At 36.3% G+C, this 24,622-nt stretch overlaps 1 protein-coding gene across 1 annotated transcript in view; it reads left to right on the top strand.

Moving 5' to 3' along the window:
* Positions 1 to 4,905: 4,905 nt before the first annotated feature.
* The window catches only part of LOC107715673 (BMP/retinoic acid-inducible neural-specific protein 1-like), a gene marked incomplete at its 3' end in the record, with an annotated part of 122,104 nt that continues 102,387 nt past the window's right edge, over positions 4,906 to 24,622 (top strand). Inside the window, exon 1 of the mRNA XM_016521841.1 lies at positions 4,906 to 5,217. The remainder of the gene's footprint in view (positions 5,218 to 24,622) is intronic.

Genomic DNA, 24,622 nt, shown 5'->3' with positions numbered 1-24,622 from the left:
CAAAACATTTTTAGAACATTTTTTGGTAGCTGGGTGTGTTCTTGAAAAATGAAACATTATTTAGTTATTATTGCTGACTGATTTGAAATAGATTGCATATTTCCAACAGTAACCGATTTCATGATGTAGGTGGATGCAGTAGCGTACAGTAAAATCAATCAATGACTAACAGTATTACCAGAGTCATCAATCAGTACTGTAAAACTGCCTGTGTGAAGCATCATTACTGTAGCGATTGTCTCACACAGACAGCAGATCACACAGAACGGGCCATCGCCCTACACAAACACACTGATCAGAAGCTCAAATCGAGCTCCAGCAGGTCTCATATGCAGTGATTGCTTGCCCTCCACTCGTCTAAGCACAAGCGCTGCTCCTGTTCTATTACAAAAGTCATCCATCAGTACAGTAAAGCTGTCCGTGAACAGCCATCAATCATCCATCTGTACGGCAGTAGGAGAGGCCTGTCACACTGCTGGATTCATTTAGGCTGATCCAGCCCATTCCTGCTGGTGACACTCAACTGGTGTCAATGATTTATAATTCTTTGAAGGAGTTTATTCCCACAAACCCAAACCCTACGGCTGATTGGTTGTTTCTTGAGGGTCTGGGTGAAATACCTTAAAAAAAAAAAATCTGCTTCCAAACCACTCCTCAGAGCTGAAAGACATCAATACAATAACTCAACAATTAAAAACTCACCATAAAAAAACACTGATAAAGACTGTGATACTACACAAGAAATGCAAATGTGCTTGACAATGTGCTTCATGTGATAACATCTTAAAACGACTATGTATGTAGGTATAAAACTTGTATGTATGCATGTATATATATACTGTTTTCAACATTGATAATAATCAGAAATGTTTCTTGAGCAGCAAATCAGCATATTAGAACGATTTCTGAATGATCATGTGACACTGAAGAGTGGAGTAATGATGCTGAAAATTCAGCTTTGATCACAGCAATACATTATATTTTACAATATATTCACAGGAAACAGTTATTTATATATTGTAATAATATTTCAAATTGTTACTGTTTCTTTTTTTTTTGACCAAATACATGCAGCCTTGGTCTTACGCTCAGTAAGAGACTTTTTCCAAAAAACATTATACATAGCTTAATTTAGGTCAAATACTGTTTTATTATTAATATAACTGAATGAACCTTACTGCAGTAAGTTCCACTAGCAAAAGTTATTTGAATAAAGACAGTTACATTTTTTTTAAGAGTGCATGTAATTGATATAATTTCTACATAGTCTTTAGCTTTAATAATGGATCTTTTATGTGTTTCTCTCATAGATCTCAGGAATTAAGACGTCTGCCATCTTTGGTGAACAACTGCAATTTATGAAGACATTTTGATGGCGTCCCTCAGCACTTTAATCTAAACAATTTTCCATACAAATTGCCAAATGCAGCACTAATCGCAATCACATATGGTGTGACTCTGATGGGCTGCTATTGCGCTGTAAAGGTGATGCATTCGATGACATGCCGGGTAACCTTTGCAGATGATATTGCCTTTCATTAGGCCACGTGGATGGTAGGTCTGCAATGACACCACTATTACTTTCCACACTCAGGTTGACTCATATTCATTCTCCAGCCCTCATCACACGACAGACAGAATTGTCATTTAAATAGATGCTCCTGCTGGCTGTTTGGACATCTGGCCGTGTGTTTGAAAATCTTCTGTGATATTGCAGAAAAAAAATCAATAAATACATAAAATGCATGACAGGAAATAACATGGGATGGAGAATCATCTTCTCAAATCTCATCCTGTGACCTCGACCGGCTGCCATTAGTCAACATGCAAGGCTTTTCTTCTGAGGTTCCTACATTGTGTTGATCTGTTCAGGTGCCATCTTCTGCAATATCCAAACTAACTTGAGTTTTGCACACGTTTCAATGCTATAAAATATTTACTTAGAATAGGAAAAATTAGGTGTTTTTTTCATAGCATCCACTATGCATCAAATGAGGTGATTATGTACACTGAAAAAAGCCATGTCATTTATTTAAAGTGCATTTTTTTATATTGGCAACACACCTCAAACAAACAAACAAACAAACAAACAAATAAATAAATAAATAAATATTAAATAAACTATTTTGTTTAAATAGTATTTATTTTTCTTGACACCACAGTGTCGATTATTAAATTATTAATAAATTGTGGGTTTTTATTTAATTCAATTTTTATTTAATTATTTGTTAGTTAGTACATAACAGAAAAGATTATGCATAACAATTTATTAAGCATTTATAAGGTGTAAATTCTACTTTTATATTGTAGAAAATTTAGCTTTTTGTTTATGATGAAATTACATTACAAAAGCCAAAACAAACTATTGTATTGCCTGCATTAAATAAGAATTTGGCTGATGTCTAAAGAAAATATATTAATAAGATACAGTCTTTATAATAAATAATTGTTTTACTCTGCATGAATGTATTTTTGTTTTTTTGTCTTTGAGAAATGTAATTATTTATTTGGTTGACTGATTGATTGATTGCCTGAATGATTGATTGATTGAGTATATTAACAAACTTTAAGGTTACCCATAAATATAATTTCAGAAAAACAAATTAATTTGACTGTATTGTAACAAATAAGAGTGTTTTTTCGGTGTGCAGGAAATATCAAATCAGATGGCAAAACTGGCAACCGATGTTTGATGAAAACTGAGGCTCTCAACAGTATACATGTAGTCATGCATACCAAACCATTCTCTCTCCAGTCTCCTACTGAAGGTATGATGTGAATAAATGCATACAATCAATATACAGTGCATTCAGAGCTCACCTAAATAACGGCCCTCAAGTGCTGCCTGCATAATGCAAACCAATGTGGATTTTAGTTTGACGGTTTGCAATCCATTCATGCCAGAGAAATCGAATGTTTGAAGAAACGCTTTATTTCTCAAAGCACTCAAGAGCAAAAATGAATAGAAGAATATTTTTCAGTATGTTCTTGAAAATAACACATCTTTACAGCATAACATTGATTAGATGTGCTGAACTTTTGTTAGAGATAACATTGTATTCTGAAGATAGATCTGTCCCTAAACTCAACTGTGCTCAACCTCTGAGATTTAAATGGAGTGACAGATCGTGGTAATTAGAAATGATGACGGACTGAAAACGACCTGCAAGACAAACCTACAGCGAACTGTCATTAGTGGGTTGTCAGTGTTTTTAACACGTCAAGCACACGTTCATGCTGCTGTGAGCCATGTGTGAGTCTGGCTTATAAATGCTTGACTTCAGTACGGCCCGAAACGTCTTTAAAAACATGTGATCACAACAGACAAGTGAGTACAGTTATATATGTGACATTATCACCAATCAATATCAGACAGAATAAAGGCAAGTGAAAATCAGCTGTGAAAACCTAACCGAAAACAAGAACTATAAATCTTAATTGTAAGTGCCATTTCATTAATAATATATACAGCATATACTAGAAAAACAACAGTGTTCCTTAAGCACAGATAAAGATGCTTTGCTTCATTATGCTTTCATGAGGCTTTTAAGAATTTAGTATGTTGATGCTTATGTGGATTTTAACAAATTTACAGTATTTGTCATGGACTTGACTGGTTATATGCACGAGTTTCACAATTTGAGTTGAATTACTGAAATAAATTAACTTTTCCACGACATTCTAATTTATTGAGATGCACCTGGAACAGGTTTATTATCAATAACTAAAACCATAAAAAAGACTTGAAATAAAAAATTAACTGAAATAAAATATACAATAATATATATAACAAAAACTATAACAGTAAATACATGACTCTAAATTGGCCTTGGTCTTGAGAGCTCATAAACCATATTAGCGAGGTCTGGGTCTCAGACAAGATGTCAGTCTATTTCCATTGTTCTTGAGGTGATAATCACCTCAACCACAGATCGGCACTGTGTCTTCACCATTTCTGAAATCTCATTTCATTTGAAACACTGAATAACGCAGTGGATTCTACAGTTTCACTTCCTTTCAAATGGTTCTTGGAGGTAAATGGTTCCAGGTCTTGGTCTAAAGTTTGGTTCTTTTTATATTGGTCTGGGTCTGACTCTGATTTAGTATAAATGCCTATGTTTGCCAAGTATTTTCAAGACCAGCTGGGCTTTAACTGTGTTTTGTCTATAAATGCTATAGTAGATTTCATCTCTGGTTCAAAGCTTCTCATGAACTGAACTCATGTGGGACTTTTGGTGGATAAGGTTAGATGAATGTTCAATACAAGCTCTTAGCTCTGTGTACAGCATCTGTGGCATGTTGTCGATGACCACAGACTTTCTTCTCATTGTAAATAGGCTAACACATAGTTACAGAGATGCGCTTTGAAAGAAAATGCATGTGGCAAAACCATTGCAATGGAATTAACTGCTGCACACTTTAACATTAAAAAGCATGATAAAATAGCTTACCAACCCTGTCTATATAAACAGTATTATATAAAGCCAATAACACTGACAACTTGTACGTACTGTAGCGTCTATATATATATATATATATATATATACAAGAAAATAAAAAAATCCTACACGATTAAAGTCCGGATCATAAAGAGCCAAGTCTCGGGATGTTGCTGTTCTAATACCTGCTTTTTCTCTGGGTTTGTGATCGGATGAGAGATGCGTTCCTGTTAATGAACACGAATTCTTATCATTTTATCTGTTTCAGATTCATTTACACACAGAACGCAATGTAATACAAATAAAGTAAAATAATGAAACGCCAAATGTAGCTTATTACTAATCAAATAATGGTTAGAAATAAAGACGTGCGCTCTCTCTCTCTCTTCTTCAAACACTGGATGTGCTTCAGTCCCTCCCCTTTCGGTCTGCCATCACCCTCCTCTACAATCCAGTAAAGTGATGCTCGGCGCCTCCTCCTCGTTTCTCTCCGCGTTTCTCAGCAGCAGTCGGACTCTCCATCTCTGCATCCGGAGCTGCACTGCTGTCGGATATTTCCTCCTCAGCTCTGCTTTTACACTCGACCGTTTCTCAGATGCTGCTCAGTGAACCGAACCGCCGGATTTCTCCCTCTTGAGTATGAGAGGGACCGATGACCCATCCGCACAGCAGAACCAGAGCCAGCAGCATGAGCCGCGCCGCCGGACCCGGAGCCTCAACATAACTTTAAAGCAGCGCGGAGCGTCAGATTCCCGACACACGGGTGAAGCAATTTCAGGTGAGTCTTTAAGGTGCTTTCACTGAGCTGGACGTTAAATGTGTGAGCGATGGCGCGCTGGGCGCGTGTGAAACTGAATGTTGGAGGGATGTTACATGCAGCACTTCATGGAGGTCCTGCGCGGCCAGTACATGATGTTTCTTGAGAGGGTCTTCTGCACGGATTTGAACCGGACTAGTTCTGCAGGTGCTTGACGATTTGAGTAACCAACGCGCGTGTGTGTGAGATCTGTTTTCAGTCCACGCATTGCTCATTGTTGCAAGTTTGATTGCGGATTGATGTAGATTTGGTGTATGTGTGGGGGGTTGATGCTGTTTTTTTTCTCTCTCTTTCTCTGCTGAGTCAACTCACAGCCTAAATGCCCATTAGTGCACAAAGCATAAATGAAGTCTCATCACTATTAGAGAATGACACCATATGTTTTCAGAGAGGCTGAATTAATAATTCCGCTTTGCAGTCAGTAATGTCTTTACTCAGCAACTGCACATTCAGGACAAACATGATAGCTAGAACACTGTTTTCTCCTTTGTATGTTTCCTGCTGCATCTGCAAAGTCAATAAACATGTGCACTGCAGTAGAAAGCACAACAATCTCCATCCTCAGGCCTGAATCGCACCGGGAACGTGATGCACAAGAAAGCGTTCACACTCGCATTAAGCTCGGATGTGTTGTGGCGAGGAGCGTGTGTTGCTGGTGAAAAGGGGGCAAATCTTCACGGCTCTGCCACAAACGGCGTGTTGAGGGCATGGAGAGGCTCAAAGCTGGAGGTGAACTTGTGTGAATGTGTTTCTGATGCTTAACTGTTGGGGGAGCTCTCGCACTTTTGCGCTTGATGTCAAATGTGACTTTGAAGCTTTTGGTAATTGAGTGATTATGATGGACACAAAGGCACAGCCTAGAGTCCTAAAGAGTTGTTGTTGTTTTTTTTTTCCGGGATGCATCCCATTACTGGTGCAGTGAATCAAACCTGGTCGATATGCACTTTTCATCTGGTCATATTAGACAAAATTATGACGCCCGTCAATTTTAGTGATCAGTCCACAGCATGCTTTTAGTGGCCTAATTTGGATTGTATAGCAGGGATGCTTTTTTTCAAACCCTAATTATGTGTTATTGATTTTTTGATTCCATCAATAGCAAAATAACCAGTTTGCATTATCCGAGCAATGCAATTTTATTCGCTCACTTATGCAATAAATGCATGCTAAACTAGACACACAGGAATGTCCAATTAAGCACAAACAAGCCACACTTGTGACCGCTTGATAATGTCAGCAGAAGCTCCAGGCGACTCAGTGTCACTCACCCAATACAAACTGGTCCAGGTGCGTGTCGCAGCCTGACGTTCTCCTCCGCACCGTACCTGTTCTGATCGTCATTCACCAAGGCAAATAAAGGGCGGTCTGCATACAGAGCCTCTCTCAGCTCGTCTCGGACCACAGACGTGGAACTGTGGACGCTTGATCTACACCTAGGCCAAGACAAGAATATCAACGACGAGGCTGCTTTGGCAGAGGGAATAATGAGCACTGTCTCATGCTGGCAGGAGTCGCATTGGCTGCCATGTGAAAGGGTGCAGCTGGGTGTCTTGGCGTCTTGGATCTCAGGATGAATCGTGTGCTACTGAACGCCTGCTTGTTTATTGTGCTGGTCTGTAGTGTCATAAAGATGACAAGGCTCAGATGCATCCATCAGTTCCGACTGCTGCCTAGTATTTATGTTTATGTGAAAGCTGAGGTCATGATATGAGACTTAAATGTTGGAAATTAAGTTTTTAGTATGCATAACAAACATGGATTTATTATCCAACCAATGTGAACTACAGATTCAAGATACAGAGGAGACCGGGGCTAGTTGTCACACTTTTTACTTCAGTGATTTTTTTTGTGGTTTTTGTGAAAGTCAGTGTACAGAAACATTTCCACTGTTATGTGATTGCTCAATTTTACAAAAGAATGTAACAGTGTGACAATGTTGCAAATATATCAGTGTAACAATATGACTCCCAGGAAGTGACATCATTTGGAATGCTGGCTATTATTTATGTATATATATATAAAAAAAAAGTAAAAGCTAAGGTGATGATGAGACATAAATGTTGATATTAAAATATTAGTATTCATAACAAATATGGCTACTGAACGCCTGCTTGTTTATTGTGCTGGTCTGTAGTGTCATAAAGATGACAAGGCTCAGATGCATCCATCAGTTCCGACTGCTGCCTAGTATTTATGTTTATGTGAAAGCTGAGGTCATGATATGAGACTTAAATGTTGGAAATTAAGTTTTTAGTATGCATAACAAACATGGATTTATTATGCAACCAATGTGAACTACAGATTCAAGATACAGAGGAGACCGGGGCTAGTTGTCACACTTTTTACTTCAGTGATTTTTTTTGTGGTTTTTGTGAAAGTCAGTGTACAGAAACATTTCCACTGTTATGTGATTGCTCAATTTTACAAAAGAATGTAACAGTGTGACAATGTTGCAAATATATCAGTGTAACAATAGGACTCCCAGGAAGTGACATGATTTGGAATGCTGGCTATTATTTACGTATATATATAAAAAAAAAGTAAAAGCTAAGGTGATGATGAGACATAAATGTTGATATTAAAATATTAGTATTCATAACAAATATAGATTTATCATCCAACCAACAATTACTGTAGTTTTAGGATGTAGGGGAGACTGGGGCAAGTTGTCACACTTTTTACTCCAGTAAATATTTGTCCAGGTGGATTTATTTGTGAAATTTGGTGAACATACTTTGACTACAAACAAAAAAAAAACTGTTGATCATTTTCATTGTTATTGTCCAGAAAAAAAAAAATCACATGTACAACACATTGACTCTGATATAGTGGGGCATGTTGTCACACTGTATGGGGCCAGTTGTTACAATGGTAACCTGCCATTAAAGGCATAATTCCCCCAAAAAATGAAATTATGTCACTTACAAGAATATATTATTGAAGAACATTGGTAACCAAACAGTTTTGGTGCAGAAAAAAAAAAAAGAAAAAAAAAAGTGTATCAAAATATCTTCTTATAAGTTCCACAGAAGAAAGAAAGTCATGGAGGTTTGGAACGACATGTGAATGATTATTTTTGGGTGAACTATTCCTTATTTTAAAGCAACATTTAAACAGTCAAATAGTTATGCAACACAAAACATGACTAAATACTAAATATATGATTGCATGATGATTAGATCTTAATACGCACATTAGGTTTGCCATTATTACCCAAAGTCCTCTCCTTTTATTGGCAAAGACACATCATAATTTCCGACTAGCGCGGCACATGTCATTACAGCATCACAGAGGCGAGAACGTCTCTGGTGTTCTGATTAATTCAAGACTTTAAGCAGATAATACCAGCACTTCTCTCTCTGGGATATGGTAATTGCGAAGCATAGTAAAAAGTCGATCTCTGGGTTTCAGTGATTTGAGTAATCTCAGAACACCTTGTGTTAACAGAAATTAGCTTGCTGCTAAAATTAGCCCGCTGATAATAATCCTTCTATGCTAATATAAAATCAGCACGGAGAACACTAAATGAATATCACCGGATCAATTGATCCAGCCTGCAGAATTCATCTCAGCCTTGTAGCGTTAATATAGACGCCCAAATCAAACATTTATGGGTCAAATATTACAGAGAGATTCTCCAGTGACATGAGCCGGTGTCATCATCAGTCGTCTTGGCAGGATTTCCACGTAATTAGAGGATCTTCACGGTATGTTTCATCATTGACGTTTTTAATGGTTATTGCTGTACTGCAGTTACAGTACTTATGCCTTTAATGTCATATGATGGAAGCTCAGCATAAATGCATGTCAAATTGATTGACTTCACGGGCATAAGAGATCTTAGTACAGTAGAGATCTGTTCAGAAATCATAATGCCTTCAGAGGGGACTAAAGAAACACAAACTCATAAGAGGGTGATTTGAGATGCTCTACATAGGGAGCAATAATGTGAGCTGCACAAACAGATTTCATTTGGTGGCCGTCTTGGGAACGCTGTCATTTCAGTCATGCAAGTAAAGCTCCTATGTAATTAAAAGAGAAAGAAAGAAAGAAAGAAAGGAAGAATGAATAGAACAATAATGACATTAAATATGATTAGTTTTATTCATATCACAAGATTAAATTTATTCATTTAAAATTTATATTTATTTGGAATTAACTTAATTTGACATAACTGTTTTATTCAGTTCAGTGTGCTTCTATAAGAAGGATAGGCAGTTGGCAGACTTTAAAGGTCATTTTATTTTATTTTATTTTATTTTATTTTATTTCTATACTTGAAACAGGACATGCTTATTATTTTATATCAGTTAGTATAACACCAATATTTTAGTTATGTTTGTTTAACCATGTTTGTAAGTCAGTATTTTGATGTAGTATTTAAAAAATGTAGTATTTGCAAAAACATAAAAATAAATACTGTTTCAGCATTGGTAGTATTTATTATTATTATTATTATTATTATTATTATTATTATTATTATTTTTGTTTAAAAAACGAATATAAAACTAATAATAATATTTTTTGTTCGTGGATATATTATAATATTATTTTGGATTTTGATCATGATTGGTGCTGTTATTTATTTTTTTATTTTTTTAAATACATACTTTTATTTAAATAATTTACTTAATTTGACATTGCAGTTTTATTCTGTTCAGTGTGATTTCTATGCAGTTTAAAGTTCATTTTTATACCTTAAATAGATCATGGTTATAATTTTATATCAGGTTGTTTTGCATTCATATTTTAGTTATGTTTGCTTTTACAATTCCAGTCCCCTTTCAGTCAACAGACAACGTTTACATTTAGTTTTATTGTTGGTTTATATCATTAACCCTACATCTCCATCTTTATAATGTCCCTCATAATTTCTTTGACAGCACCAGTGCATGTAGCACTGGTTGATTGCATTCACTGTGACACTGTGAAGAATAATTTTATCTAAACTGTTTCCGTTCATATTTCAGCTGCCTGTGAGAATTGCAACTAGATTGTTCTGGGCATAGGGAGTTTTTGATTAAGCTATTAAGTATATTAGCTTTAATGAAAGTGCCCAATCTGACTGCGCCGCGTCCTCTGTCCTCTGTTTCATATCATTTAATAGTGTCTCTTGAAATAAGTCTATCAGCAAAGCTGGAAGAAATATATGCACCGTTCTTTGAAGAGTTGATCTGATTTGTGCAATTATGAGTCAAACGACACTATAGACTAAAACTAGAGGACAGTGTTATGAAAAGAAAGTAAGGACAAAGCAGCTGTTAATGCTGTGGGGTTTTAGATCAAGTCACAACATTGAATTATATGCAACAGTTTTTCTTTGACATTTGAGAACGCTGTAATTGCATATTCGCTGTGTTGACAGCTAACCGTCAGTGTATGTCCAGCCGAGCTCCAAACACAACACCAAACAGCACTGCATATTTTTCTTTGTTAGTTACGGCCCATTCATTCGATTGGTGAAGTTTCAAAAGTGCTGATACACCAGGGTTTGGGGTTTGGCTGGTTAGCATGGGTCAGTTAGCTGGTTGAAGACATCATATGTTGTCTTTCTTTACTGGCGACCGTTCAAAAACAGCCATGTATTCCGACAAAATAACATTTCTTACATGCAACATATACACTTCTGTTCAAATGTTTGAGGTCAGTACATTTTTTTAAAAGACATTAATACTTTTATTCATTAAAGATGCATTAAATTGATCAAAATTGCCAGTGAAGACATTTATAATGTTTCAAAATATTTCTATTTCAAATAAATGTATTTTCTTTTGAACTTTCTATTCATCAAAGAATCATTAAAAAATAAAATGCATCAGGGTTTATATAAACATATAAAGCCGCAAAACTGTTTTCAACATTGATAATAATCAGACATGCTTCCTGAGCAGCAAATCAGCATATTATAATGATTTCTGAAAGATCATGTGACACTGAAGACTGGAATAAAGATGCTGAAAATGTGGCTTTGATCACAGCAATAAATTACATTTTACTATATATTCATGTAAAAAAAAACAAAAAAACGGTTATTTTAAATTGTAATAATATTTAACAATGTTAATGTATTTTTGATCAAATAAAAACAGCCTTGGTGAGCAAAACTTCTTTCAAAAACATTAAGACATCTTATAAACCCTAAACTTTTGAAAAGTATAGTGCAGATACATTAGAGTAGATGTAACTCTGAGATGCCAGAAAAGAAGTTGAAAACACAATTAAAGATAGTTTGACACGAATGTGACTTGCACCAACTAGACATTTTAATTGAACTATTCATTATTTCAGTATGTTCACTATTTTGATCCTGCTTTGGCTTCTTGTGGAATGTTTTTTTTTTTTTTTTTTTGCCAGAGCAAATATCAAGCAAATAGCTGATATAGCTAGGCATATCATATCTGAAAGGTCATTTGTCCAGTCTTTAATTTTTTTGAAGCATTGTATAAAAGTATGCTGTTGTAGTGAATATTAGCAGGGATGCTCATTACAGCAGTGCTCTTACACTTTTTATCATGTTTTATTAATGTAAATGCATGGGGCATTTCAGTCTTTTAGACTCATATAAATGTGTAGGTAACACCAGGTTGTTCTTGGTGTAAGCTAAAGCTGCTGTAGAAATCATTAAGAGGTCATGGCATTGACATGAGAAATGAGATATGTTTGTTCGGAGCATTTGACTGTGGATTGTTTTGTAAACGAGGCACAGAGTTTGCAAAGAGACATTTGTTAAAAGATCCAGTGAATCTGACAGCAGCTACGTCACAAAGCAATTTGTAAACAATTTGCTAATGCGTTATGTATAAAGTATAATGCATTATACAGATATTCATAATGTAGGCTGTTATGCATTATATGTTTTCAGAACTAATTGTAACTTTCATTATATGCATTATAAATGCATTTTAAAATTTGCAGATTCCTTGTTACAGCGGCAATTGGTTGTTTGTCAAGTGTTTTAATGCATTATCTAAAGGTGTAACAATTAATAGATAAGTATTCAAATGTATTATAACCGTGGTTACAATTATTCATGAGATCATACAATGCATTATAAGGTGCATTCCAAGACAAAATTAGAGCATTCAAAATAATTTTATTATGCATTATATATAAACAATATATATATACCAACAATTGCATAATGCTTTGTCTGTAAATGACTAAGACTATGATTTTAAAACACATACTCATGTGAATTAGCAGGGGGCGTTAATACCTTTTTCTCATGCATTTTACTGACATTTACTGACACGCCTTAAAGGAGCCGCCCCTTAAAAATGTATAATTTCAGACACGGGGAAGAATGATGGTTAATCATCATTTTTGTGACTGTTATAATAACATTATAAGTAAACCCCAATGAAGATACTTAAAATAAATCCATGTCAAGACCCCTTTAAATGCTGATTACATGGTTCTAAGAAGGGAAGCACACGACCCTTCATGGGCGACCGGTGACTGTTTTTGCCTGATCTTCATAAATTATTAAAAGCCATGGTCATTTGCAGCGATTAACCTCCATAATTCATACAATTATGTAATGAAAGGGCTGAATGAAAGTCTGTGCCGTGGCTCCCGACTGTTTAGGCGTGGGGGAAACACTCGTGACAGAGAAAACCTCGGCACTCGAGCTCGACTGAGGCCCACCAGCTGCTTCAACCTCACCGCTGCCAATGGAGACCGCTGGGATTATTAATAAACAATGGCAACCTGTAGGGGAGAAGAGGTAGATGCAGTTTGCCAGCAGGTTTGACTTCACCTCAGTGTCAGTGCTTTTCCCCAACTGGAGTGGAGAACGGCTGCCAGCGAGCTGGAAAACAAAAGGCCATGAGGAGACATCACACACATGTGTCTTTGCTACAGTAGTGCTGTAGAATTAATGGATTAGCGAATTCGGTCCAATTGTGTAAGCCTTCCCTCCATCTTTGACAAGACCAACTGGCCTTCTTATAAAGTTCATCTTCCTTGAGTCTCATCCAAAGATTTGAACGATGCAGCTTTCGGGATAGAGATTTGATTTGAAGAGACTTGAAGAGATCTGATCACCCGTGCTAAAAACCTTTTGAAGTACATATTTGCGTATAATTGGTATAGGCAAAGTTCATCTCAAGTAGCTTTTCCACTGAATTATACACTAATATACAGAAGGTGCACAGAGACATTCACACAAACACAAAACACCATCATGGTAACACACATTTTAAACAAAATACTTTCAAATGTGGAGTTTAACAACAGGAATTCTGGTAATGTCAGTTTACAGTCTTTGACTGTAAATTATACGTTGATTTGTTCTTTTTTACATATAAAAACTGTACAGTTAACAGCATTGTCTGGTTAGATCTTTTACAGTTTTTTTCCCTGTATATAGGCCTAGTATGGGAACTTTTGTTAGCCTGTTAACCTATTAACTTTTTGTTTTTTTTGCTTGTTTGTTTGTTTTTGTTTTTTCCCCGTTGCATTTCTACAATATTTTACAGTTAAAATGACACAATTTTTTTTTACAGTGTACATTTAAGTGATTTTATTAGTGCTGTCAAACGATTAATCGCGATTAATCACATCCAAAATAAAAGTTTTTGTTTACATTATGTATGTGTGCTGTGTATATTTATTATGTATATATAAATACATACACATGCATGTATATATTTCATAAAATATGTTATGCTAATATATTAAATATATTTATTTATAATATAAATTATATGAATATATAGACGTAAATATTTTCAAAATATATACTGTATGTGTGTGCATGTATATATACATAATCAATATACACTTAACACACATTTTAAACAAAATACTTTCAAATGTGGAGTGTCACGCAGGGAATTCTGGTAATGTCAGTTTACAGTCTTTGACTGTAAATTATACGTTGATTTGTTCTTTTTTACATATAAAAACTGTACAGTTAACAGCATTGTCTGGTTAGATCTTTTACAGTTTTTTTCCCTGTATATAGGCCTAGTATGGGAACTTTTGTTAGCCTGTTAACCTATTAACTTTTTGTTTTTTTTGCTTGTTTGTTTGTTTTTGTTTTTTCCCCGTTGCATTTCTACAATATTTTACAGTTAAAATGACACAATTTTTTTTTACAGTGTACATTTAAGTGATTTTATTAGTGCTGTCAAACGATTAATCGCGATTAATCACATCCAAAATAAAAGTTTTTGTTTACATTATGTATGTGTGCTGTGTATATTTATTATGTATATATAAATACATACACATGCATGTATATATTTCATAAAATATGTTATGTTTATATATTAAATATATTTATTTATAATATAAATTATATGAATATATAGACGTAAATATTTTCAAAATATATACTGTATGTGTGTGCATGTATATATACATAATCAATATACACTGAACACATATTATGCAAACAAAAACTTTTATTTTGGATGCGATTAATCACGATTAATCGTTTGACAGCACATATTTCTTTAATATTATATTATCTTCAAGTACAGTTTTTTTTTTAATATATACTTTTAAGGTTTGAAGTAGACTACAAGTGCACATTCAATTAAATTAACCACACTTCTTTTTTTCACAAGGGTTTTGATTGTCAAAAAAGTCAACATTGTCTTTTATTGTATTCTTTATATTTTGGAAACCGTGCAAGAGTAATTGTCACTGGTGTAATTGTCAGTGTCATATACTCTGACACTGACAACATTCATAAGTTAAACACTCATAAGTAACTCGATACCACTTTGATAACTTGCAATCAGAAATCTCTACATCTAAATGGTAATGGTTTCCTCTCGGCTCTATTATTTGCCTGCTGAGCCAGTTAGAGACCGTGTACCAGGGAGAACAGCCATGACTCAGCATAATAAAGCAGCGTCAAGTATCCTCTCCACAAAAAGCCCCAGATCCGCTCGCTACCTGCAATTACTCTGTGACTGACAGCACCTTCGACCGAGATTTACATTTTGCTTTAAAGCGAGCAAGACTTATAATTGAGTCTTAAGAGTAGCTGTTCCTAGATCAGAGGTCACTGAGAGGCAAACTGTTATCGGAAACCACTCAAGAAAAAAGAACAGATAAAAGCAATAAAGTGCTCATTGTGTTTTGTTTTTTTTTGTCCTGCACCAGTACCAGCGGTCGTCTGCTGTTTTCTTCAATTTCTGTAGAGAGAGATGCCTTAGAGATACTCACCCAAAGAAAGAACAGCGACAGGTAATCTTTGCCACACTCTGCCTTTATGTAATTGATTAGTTCACCCAAAAATGATAATCCTGTCACCATTTACATTCCTCTTTGAAACGAGACATTTAGTGTCTGAGTTTCTGTTATCCACTCTCAGAAATAAAGGTACAAAAGCTATCACTGGGGCGGTACATTTTCAAAATGTACGTTTGTACCTAAAGGGTCCATTTTGGTACCTTAAAGATACATATTAGTACTTAAAGTGTACATATTAGAACCTAATAGAAACAAAAGTGTACCTTTTGAAAAGGTACCGCCCCGGTGATAGCTTTTGTACCTTTATTTCTGAGAGTGTCCATACACTGAAAATAGATGGTGATTTATACTATTAAGCTCCAAAATGATTTTTAAAAAAAACACACCAACAAAGCTTTTACATGTAGGTATCAAATTTTCCAACATGGGCTCATTGGAAATATGGTCTTCTACCTACACTTTTGCAAAACTTCAAAAAACACCAACAGCTTTTATTCCTTTTTTAATACAAATTATGATTATGGGGCAGATTACTGATTAATAAAGACGTATTTTAATGCAGTTTCTTGCACAATACTATGTTATGAGCTCAAAACACTTTTACCATATTGCAGGATTTGTAAACTAATACAGTTTGCGTCACATAAGCAGCTTTTCTGATGTAGTAAACTTGCTCGGTAGCGCCCCTGGTACAGCATTACATTTATAATGTAAAGTACTTGGATACGAGTCCCGTCAAACACGAGTCACGATAAAAAGAGCTCAAAGACTTGTAGAAGCAAGATAAAATAAACGTGTCAGTAAATGTGTTTTTATCTCCTATTTGCTTTTTGTAATACTAATGGATAGACTTATGTTAGGGTTTAGTGTTGGTGGTATTTTATTTTCAAATGCAGTAGAGCAGTAACCTTTAAGTGCCACTCAACGGACATTTCATTTCCAAAATGCTGTTATACATACAACAACCAATGTAATGTAATTTTCTGCTCTTCTATAAGCGCCACCTACTGTCAGTGAATTTGCATAGTCATTCAGCCTAAACACAGTTGATGGAAAAGAAGCTAACGTGCATTCTAAAAATCTGGAAAATTCACATAATAAGGTAGCTATAATTAATTTATGGCATATCGAAGAGCCTACGATAGAAATAGTTTGCATGGCCATTACTGCAATATATAACAGAGCACATCTAATAAAATGCTTTTTAAGGACTGGCAGTATGACTCACTAACCCTGGAATGGAAAACAGAAGCTCAGACATTCTTATTTTATGTTTCAAAAAGGGTTGAACATTAGAGTTTGTAAATGATGATGAAACTTTTAGGTGATCTATTCCTTGACATGCCTGCAAGAAATATCAAAATAATAAAGGGTCACAAAAATGGTCGGTTTTGTAGAGTCTCCTCGTATAATATATTGCCTTGGCCTCGGGCTAGTTAATATTCTCTCTTCATCTGGCCTTTGGATGAGCCTTCGATATTGCTCCATTGTAGTTCTGCTGCTTTTAAGCCGTTCACAGACAAGCTTCAAAGTGGACAAAGCCAAAGCTTCAGAGAATGTTGTTAGTCTGTTTGTTTTCTAAACTAAAGGGCAATATCAGCTCGGAAAGAGAGAACAGAGGCAGAGAGAGAAGTAAAAAGCTTTCGATTTGATCCGCTGGGACCGAAGCGGTGACGTGAGAGCCCCGGCTGAGCTGCAACTGTGGCAGTGTGCTTGATTTCCCCATAATTACCCGGAGTATTTTTGCCCTCTGTTTCTGCCCCTGCCTCCGTCAAATGGAGCAGCTATTCTTTAATCTTGTCACTTCTCAGGACTATGGAAGTGGGTATTGGAAGTACCTATTAGAGGAAGGAAATTGCACAGGGCTCTCCCTTTGGCCCTTCCAGATGGTTTGAGAAATGAAGAAAGAGAGGGTCATGGGAGAGAAGGAGCGCTGGACTAAAAGCATGGAGAGACTCTGATGGCGCAGAACGCCCCGAGTGACGCTATACGTCGCCATCGTCCAAATGCAGATTTGGAGAAGAGTAATGAAAGGAAGCATACAGCAGTACAGACAAAACAGCCTTTTCTATATATGAAGAGTTCATTTGCAAAAACCGATAAACGCCACTTTAAAAAAAAAAAATTAGCTGATTGCCGTGCATTATTCTCCATATATAGCGCGATCTGAACCCTAAATACGTTTTGTCAAAAAAGCCGGTTAAAGATTAAACGAGTGTTTTTTAAACTCTAAAACATGAAATGTGGAGTTATCTGATTTTGCCAAAAAACGACTGTTGGAGTTATCTGCTTTTGCTATAAAACAAACTTTTAATATGTAAAAAAAAACATACTTTCAATGAATTTCTGAAAAAAATAAAATAGTTATCGGTTTTTGCAAATGAACTCTTCATATATATGTATATATATATAAACATACTTAAAACATCATGCTTTTACTTTAAAAATCAAATTGTGTAAATGATAAGACTTGTTGTTAGAGATTATATATTGAATGTAATTGATGTTTTTCCTTCCCTTTTGACAATGTATTTATTTTTTTTATTTTAATTATTATTGCATTTAATGAGATTTATGCTTAAAACGAAAAAAAAAAGACATAATTCTCTAGTAAATTTTTCTTAGATTTACTGGAACATAATCAAATCTTTTTATCAAACTTTAATCGGAATGGCCTTTTTTTGCAGTGAATGTAGACTGTACATCAAAATATGTAATTTAATGTATTTATGTTTTTTTTTTCAGTGAATGTAGAGTGAATGTCAAACTACATGTGTTTTATTTTAATGATTTTTATTTTTATTTTTTTTGCAGTAAATGTAGAGAGGACGTATAATGCACTCCTTTTTTGTAATAACACAGCATGGTGTATTTAAAGACCTGATGAATCAAGTGAACTTTTATATTGATTATATATACAGTATATACATATATATATATATATATATATGGGACTTATAGACATGCTCACTTGACAAATGTTGTTGAGCCAGAGTCACCGTGCCAAGTCTTCTGTGTTTTACAAGCTGAGTATTAGCTAGTGAACCAACAGCAGCTTTATAGAGAAACTACACAAGCTTTATTATGGTCATCTTACATACGACAAGAAACGGGTGTCGTGACCAACTTTACTACCATATTGTGAACTCACAGATTGGGACTTGATTTAATCCAATGGTTGTTGTTTGGATTGTGAAAAGTAAGTGTTTCATACTGAAATGGAGGGGGTATAACAACACGCACACACACACACACACACACACACACACAAATATGGACTGTTCATCATTGACTGTAGCTGAGGTACTGCATTTAATTAATGCAGAATAAAAATAGTGTAGACAAAATGAGAACGAGATGATTCATGATTTGTCATGAAAATAATGCAACAGTCCTAAAAACAGGCTTCATTCATTCTTTAGGCAAAATGTAATTTTTGCTTTGATTTTGGAGAGAAAACTGATACCTTTGAGATTCAGCAAAAAACGCAGTTATCAACAAATTACTTGAGTTTGCCATTAAAATTAGCAAAATATTATCTTTCATCAACTCTAATACTGAATTATGAAGTCATTACAAAGTTTTAATTCCATTTCTATTTTTAAATCTGGGTTAGTGTGCTTGCTTTGGGCTTGGAAGTGTGAATTGAGTGGTTTTGGCGTATGATATAGTGTATCCGGGCGAGAGGTTTGGGCTGTTTGTGCTTTGGCCCATTGTGTGTGGTGTGTGTGGTTCACATACTTCACACGATCTGACATTCAAGACAGGCGTGTTTCTGTACGGTGTTTGACAAGCACAAGCCTGCTGATTCAGCGTGTTCACACACACACACACACACACACACACACATCTATTTTCAGATCATAAACTATCACATCAACGCGTGGTCCATTTGGCCCGGTAATGATTCGGTGAGCTCAGCGGAGGGTATCGCCGACTTTACCGCAGTCAACAACAACCAGCAAAGATTTCAGTTATTCAGTCTGAAAGTGCACAAGAACATTGCATACTTCAACTGTAACTTGCCTGAAAATGCAAGTGTTGAGCAAATCTAGTTATGACGCTTTAGCTCAAACGGTTTAACGCTGAGACGCTCAGCATTAAGTCAGAAACTCATTACTGCCTCTGTCCTCAAATTGGATCATGTGTGTGTTCGTGATTTCAAAATAGTAATATGTAAGCTTACGGCTTTTAGTTTCACACCAGAAGTGTGTTAATTTTAATAAAGCTGTTGGATCACAGCCCATGAGGTTTAGGGGTCAATGCATGACCATTTATTATAGCTAATAAATACTTATAGAGTAAATGCGGCTCTCGTTGCATTTGCGTTGATCTTACAATATCACTCTCCTGCAGCACTTTGATAATTCAGCGTTTTTTCCCTTTCAGTATCTATAAACATCACGGGTAAACCTCCAGGCATTAAATGTGTCCTGTGATGAGTGGCATTACTGATATCTCTGTCGTGAGGACTGATTGCATGGCTCTTTAAATTAGTGTGTGCCTTTGATTCTCTCTTGAGGGCTTTATGAAGATGATTAGGCTCCGGGGAGTGTGTGGAGACTCAGTGTTCAGTGGTGCAGGGGTCACGCGCCTCTATTTTAGGCTGTAATGGAGCAAATCTTTAAAGTATGTCAATGCGAGTGGCATGCTTTGAATCCGTGTATTATAAATCAATGCTAGAGAAATCAAAACTGCAATCATTGCGGCTCTCAGCCGTGCCAAAGCTGGATGATGAGGTAAAGTTTTATATGTTACTGAGCTTTGATTGGATTTTCAGCATCATTACTCCAGTCTTCAGTGTCACCTGAACCTTCAGAAATCATTCTAATATGCAGATTTAATGTTAATGTTACATTAAATTACATTTAATTTAACGTACATGTTCATTTAACCTATTGTCACGAATCCTGTCCATGGACTTCTGTTCAATTTGCCTGTTTTGTTAAGGAGAATATTCATGAACTTTCCCTGTTTCCTGATGGTACGGCTGTAGATCCTTTAGAGGTGGCGGCATCTGCTGCAGAACCTTTAGAGGTGTCAGTGGTATCCATTTATAAACTCTCGTCCTGTCCTGTCACGGCTAAGGAGGCCGTCGGTAAACTCTCTGCCTGTTCTGTTCCGGCCAAGGCGGTCGTCAGGGAACTCGTTGTCTGTCCTGTCACGGCTAAGGAGGCCGTCTGTGAATCCATCATTGCACTGATTGCACACAGCACTGATTGCACACAGCTGTCATCAATCACACATTCACTATATAACACTCACTCAAACAACCATTCTCTGCCGAGTAGTGTTTAGCCTGTACCCTGTTCCGAGTCTCTGTATTTCCTTGCCTTGCCTTGCCTTGCCGTCTTGTTTTTGACCTTGGACTGTTTATTGGATTGCTCTTCTGTCTCGCCCTGTTGGATTCCGTTTGCCGTCGACTGACCCTCGCTAGTTTACCGGATTGCCCTTGCCTTGTCTTCTCCATCCCAGTTCGCCATTGTCTGACCCATGCCTGTTTCTGACCACGCCTGTGAATAAAGCTTGCACATGGATCCGCACGTCTCACGTCTTGTCTGCCCCGTAACACCTATATTCATTTATTCCTTTCTATTTTATGTTTTTAACAACTTGTAAACCTTTTGCATTCCTTTCAGGCAAAATTAATATTTGCCTACAAAGCTAGTTTCAAGAATGTGAGCAGAAGTCTTATTAATAGTGACATAAATTCAGTAAAGTGTGTCTCAACGGTTGACTGGAAGTGCATTTGATTTTTGACCCAGAGAACAGATATTAATACGGCCCTTTACATCTTTCTTGTAATTGACAAGACTCTTGTGACATGATTTAGATTGGATGTTGCTCATATACTGTATACATTACATACGGACATATGAGACCTGATATGGAATATGCAGGTTTGATACATTTACAGTCTGAGCCATCAGCACGTGTGATCTAGTAGTGTAAGTGTGGGCCAGTGGAGCATGAAATACTCGCTTCATTTGGTAAATCTGTTTCTTCTGTCGAGTCTAGTGGCGTCAACCTTTATCACTGTGCTATTGACCTTGTCAAAGCTGAGACGACTCTTTGAGTTCCTGTTCCTTTTATTGGCGGTTAGTGTTTATATCTGTCATGAAACCAAGCTTAGCTGTCTTCATAATCATATTTGTCCTAATTTGAAGAGATGATGATTATTATTACCATGGGAGCTCTTGACACCAGGGTAATCGCGGTGCTGAACTGCATCCAGCTCTGCTTCCAGACGCTCTGGAAGAGTGAAAAAAAATAAATAAATAAATAAAAAAATAACATGAATTACTGTGAGGACTTTAATTATGCTGAACCTGAACAAACAACATAATCAATAGTAGATAAATCCAATGAACTTGGCTACTGGAGATTCCTGGACTCTCAAATATAACTGAACGTTATGTTGCAGTGTTCCAGATTCAAAGTTCAGCTCTATTGACAGCATTTATGGCAAATTGTTAATTATCAGAGAAAATAATTCACAGAGTCGGATCAGAAGGCATGATTTTGCTTTAATATTTTTCTAAATGTTTCTATTTTCCTGCACTGTTACAAATGAGACACAGATTCTTCTACATTCTAGTTTAAAAGGCAACTAATGGCATAATGCTATTGAAACTTTGAAACAATATAATTGCTGTGCATTTATTTATTTATTTATTTTACAAGCTCATAGTATCTGAGAGACTACATTGAATATTTGTACTTTTAAAGAAGTATTGTTCAGATCACAGGATAATTTCGGACAAACTACTGAATTAAGTTGTGAGAAAAGCATCTTTACAACTTACACTTTACGGTCCCACTTTATGTTAGGTGTCTATGTACTTACATCAAAATAATGAATTATTTGGTACAATGTACGCATTGTGTATATGTTGCATTGCAAATCACTTTTGCTGCTATTGGGGTGGGGTTAAGGTTAGGGACTGCTTTGGTGGTCTGGTTAAGTTTAGGTTAGGTTTAAGGGTGGGTTAAAGGGTAAAGGTCAACAATGCATTTATAGATGTAACTACAGAAATTAATTACAGAAAGGTATCTTTAAATGCAATTACAATGTAAAAACATGTATGTACACAATAAGTGCATTGTATCAAATTATTGTACATTATATATGTAAGTAGACAATCTTGGAGGAGAGAATAGATTAAGGCTGACTGTCTTAAAAATGAGCTATTAATGCTCCAGCATGCTTTTTTGTCACTTTCATGCAGATTTGGAAGCTGTGCGAGCTAAATTAAATCAAACCACTGGCTTGCTTCATGAATATTCATGAAATCTGCCAGCACGTAAGTGTGGCATATTTCACCTAAAGGTGTAGATCTGTGGCGAGCGGCCTGAGCTTACGCTACCATCTGCCTGCCGTCCCAGAGGAGCTCTGATTTATGGAGCGTGCCGCTCCGCTCTCATCCGCTCGTTTCCCTCAAAATCATGCTTAAATAAGAACAATGGGCCGGTTGAGCGTGTATTAAAGGTCCGGTTTAAGCGAGAGGGATTGAGCCACACACTGAGACACGTCTGAGCTTGGGAGGGAAGCGAAATGAAGGATAAACAGCATGCCATGTGGAAATTAGGTCACAAAAAACTCGGGCTGAAAATCAAGTAGCAGCCGGATCGAAGCTCCTCTTCGTGACACACCAGAGGTCCTATCCCACGAGAGATCTACATCTGTTCACCGCCCGCCGTTAATAACAAACAAGCTCACAGATGTGGGAAACTTCGGTCGTGGAAGGTTGAGGCCGCGTGGCGTCGCTTCGAAGAAAGTCAGCGAGTAAAAAGTGCTGGCCAAACATTTTCTCCAGTCGTATTTTTAGGCCACCGTCGTGATACACGGCTGGCAGAGCGGAACAGTCTACGAAACAAATGTTAGCTTGTGAAATTCCAGCGTATTACAAGGCAAGCGGAGATGACAGCGCTGTTCTTTCTGGCTTGAAAGCCAGTTTTATAGGGCAGGAGTTAACGACTCATCCATCTCAGACTCTGATAAGCAGGGCAATTTCCAGCCAATATTTGCTGTGATAAACTATGCCCTGCAACCTGCACACAACTGCCTGGTTACACTAACTAGTCCAACAGGGTAATGTGACCCTGCAAAGAGCAAACCAAGGCATTATGCGCCATCACACTCTTATAAAAAGGTACAAAAGCTGTCACTGGGGCGATACCTTTTCAAAAGGTACACTTTTGTACTAATATGTACACTTTAGGTACTAATATGTACCTTTCAGAGATGACGAAAGTACACACATCCTTCACTCAAGTAGAAGTACAGATACTCACGTTTTAAAATACTCTGAAGTACTGACTACGATTTTTTACTCAAGTTAAAGTAAAGAAGCTCTAAAGTAAAAAGTAGCCATTACTACTACCTGTTTTAGTGTCACGCTGGGAACCCGATCTCATATCATATTAATACATTAATATAAAGAACTTAAAATTCTAATTTTGTTAGCTAATGAATGTACCCAGGCTGAACAACCACCTTGTAGAACACAAGCAGAGAAAAAAAACATTTGCCATCACCTAGGCCACATCCTAGATTGTAGGGTGATTCTGCCTCTACTTTTTAAAGAGATTATTTATTATGGGAATAATACACTTTAAAAGAATATACTTAAGTGTAAACTTATTATGATACAATTATTATGATGCTTTAAAAATGGCAAAATTGAGGTGAGTTATACTGTACATTTTATTGAAATGCAAACAAAGTAATGTTTTCAGATGCTTAATTGCATGTTAATTGCAATTAAATAAAAGATTGTTTAACTTTATATTAAATGCAATTAGCTGAGTGTTTTTGTCCCATTTTTGGGATTTAAGTACATCTTTGCATGTAATTTTATAATTACTTCTATTGTCTGTGAAATATTGTTAAAGTTACTGCTGAATGTACTGACAAGCTGTCACGAATCCGGTCCGTGGCCTTCCGGCCGATTGCCAGTAGAGGTCATTCTACCATTACATTGACTCTCACACTACACAGACTGTTACATGTCACTCCGGACTACAGTTCCCATCATCCATTGCACTTACACAGCTGAATTCACTGATAACACAGCCGTCACATATCACACGCTCACCTGAGAGCCATTACACACTCTATTTAACACTCTCTCAGTTCCTGTTCAGATCGCAGTGT

Source organism: Sinocyclocheilus rhinocerous, unplaced genomic scaffold, assembly GCF_001515625.1.
Source record: "Sinocyclocheilus rhinocerous isolate Xijiao unplaced genomic scaffold, SAMN03320098_v1.1 scaffold3527, whole genome shotgun sequence".
In the NCBI taxonomy this organism is placed as follows: Eukaryota; Metazoa; Chordata; class Actinopteri; order Cypriniformes; family Cyprinidae; genus Sinocyclocheilus; species Sinocyclocheilus rhinocerous.
Note: the sequence above shows the minus strand (reverse complement) of the source record. Positions and strands in the feature narration are given on the sequence as shown.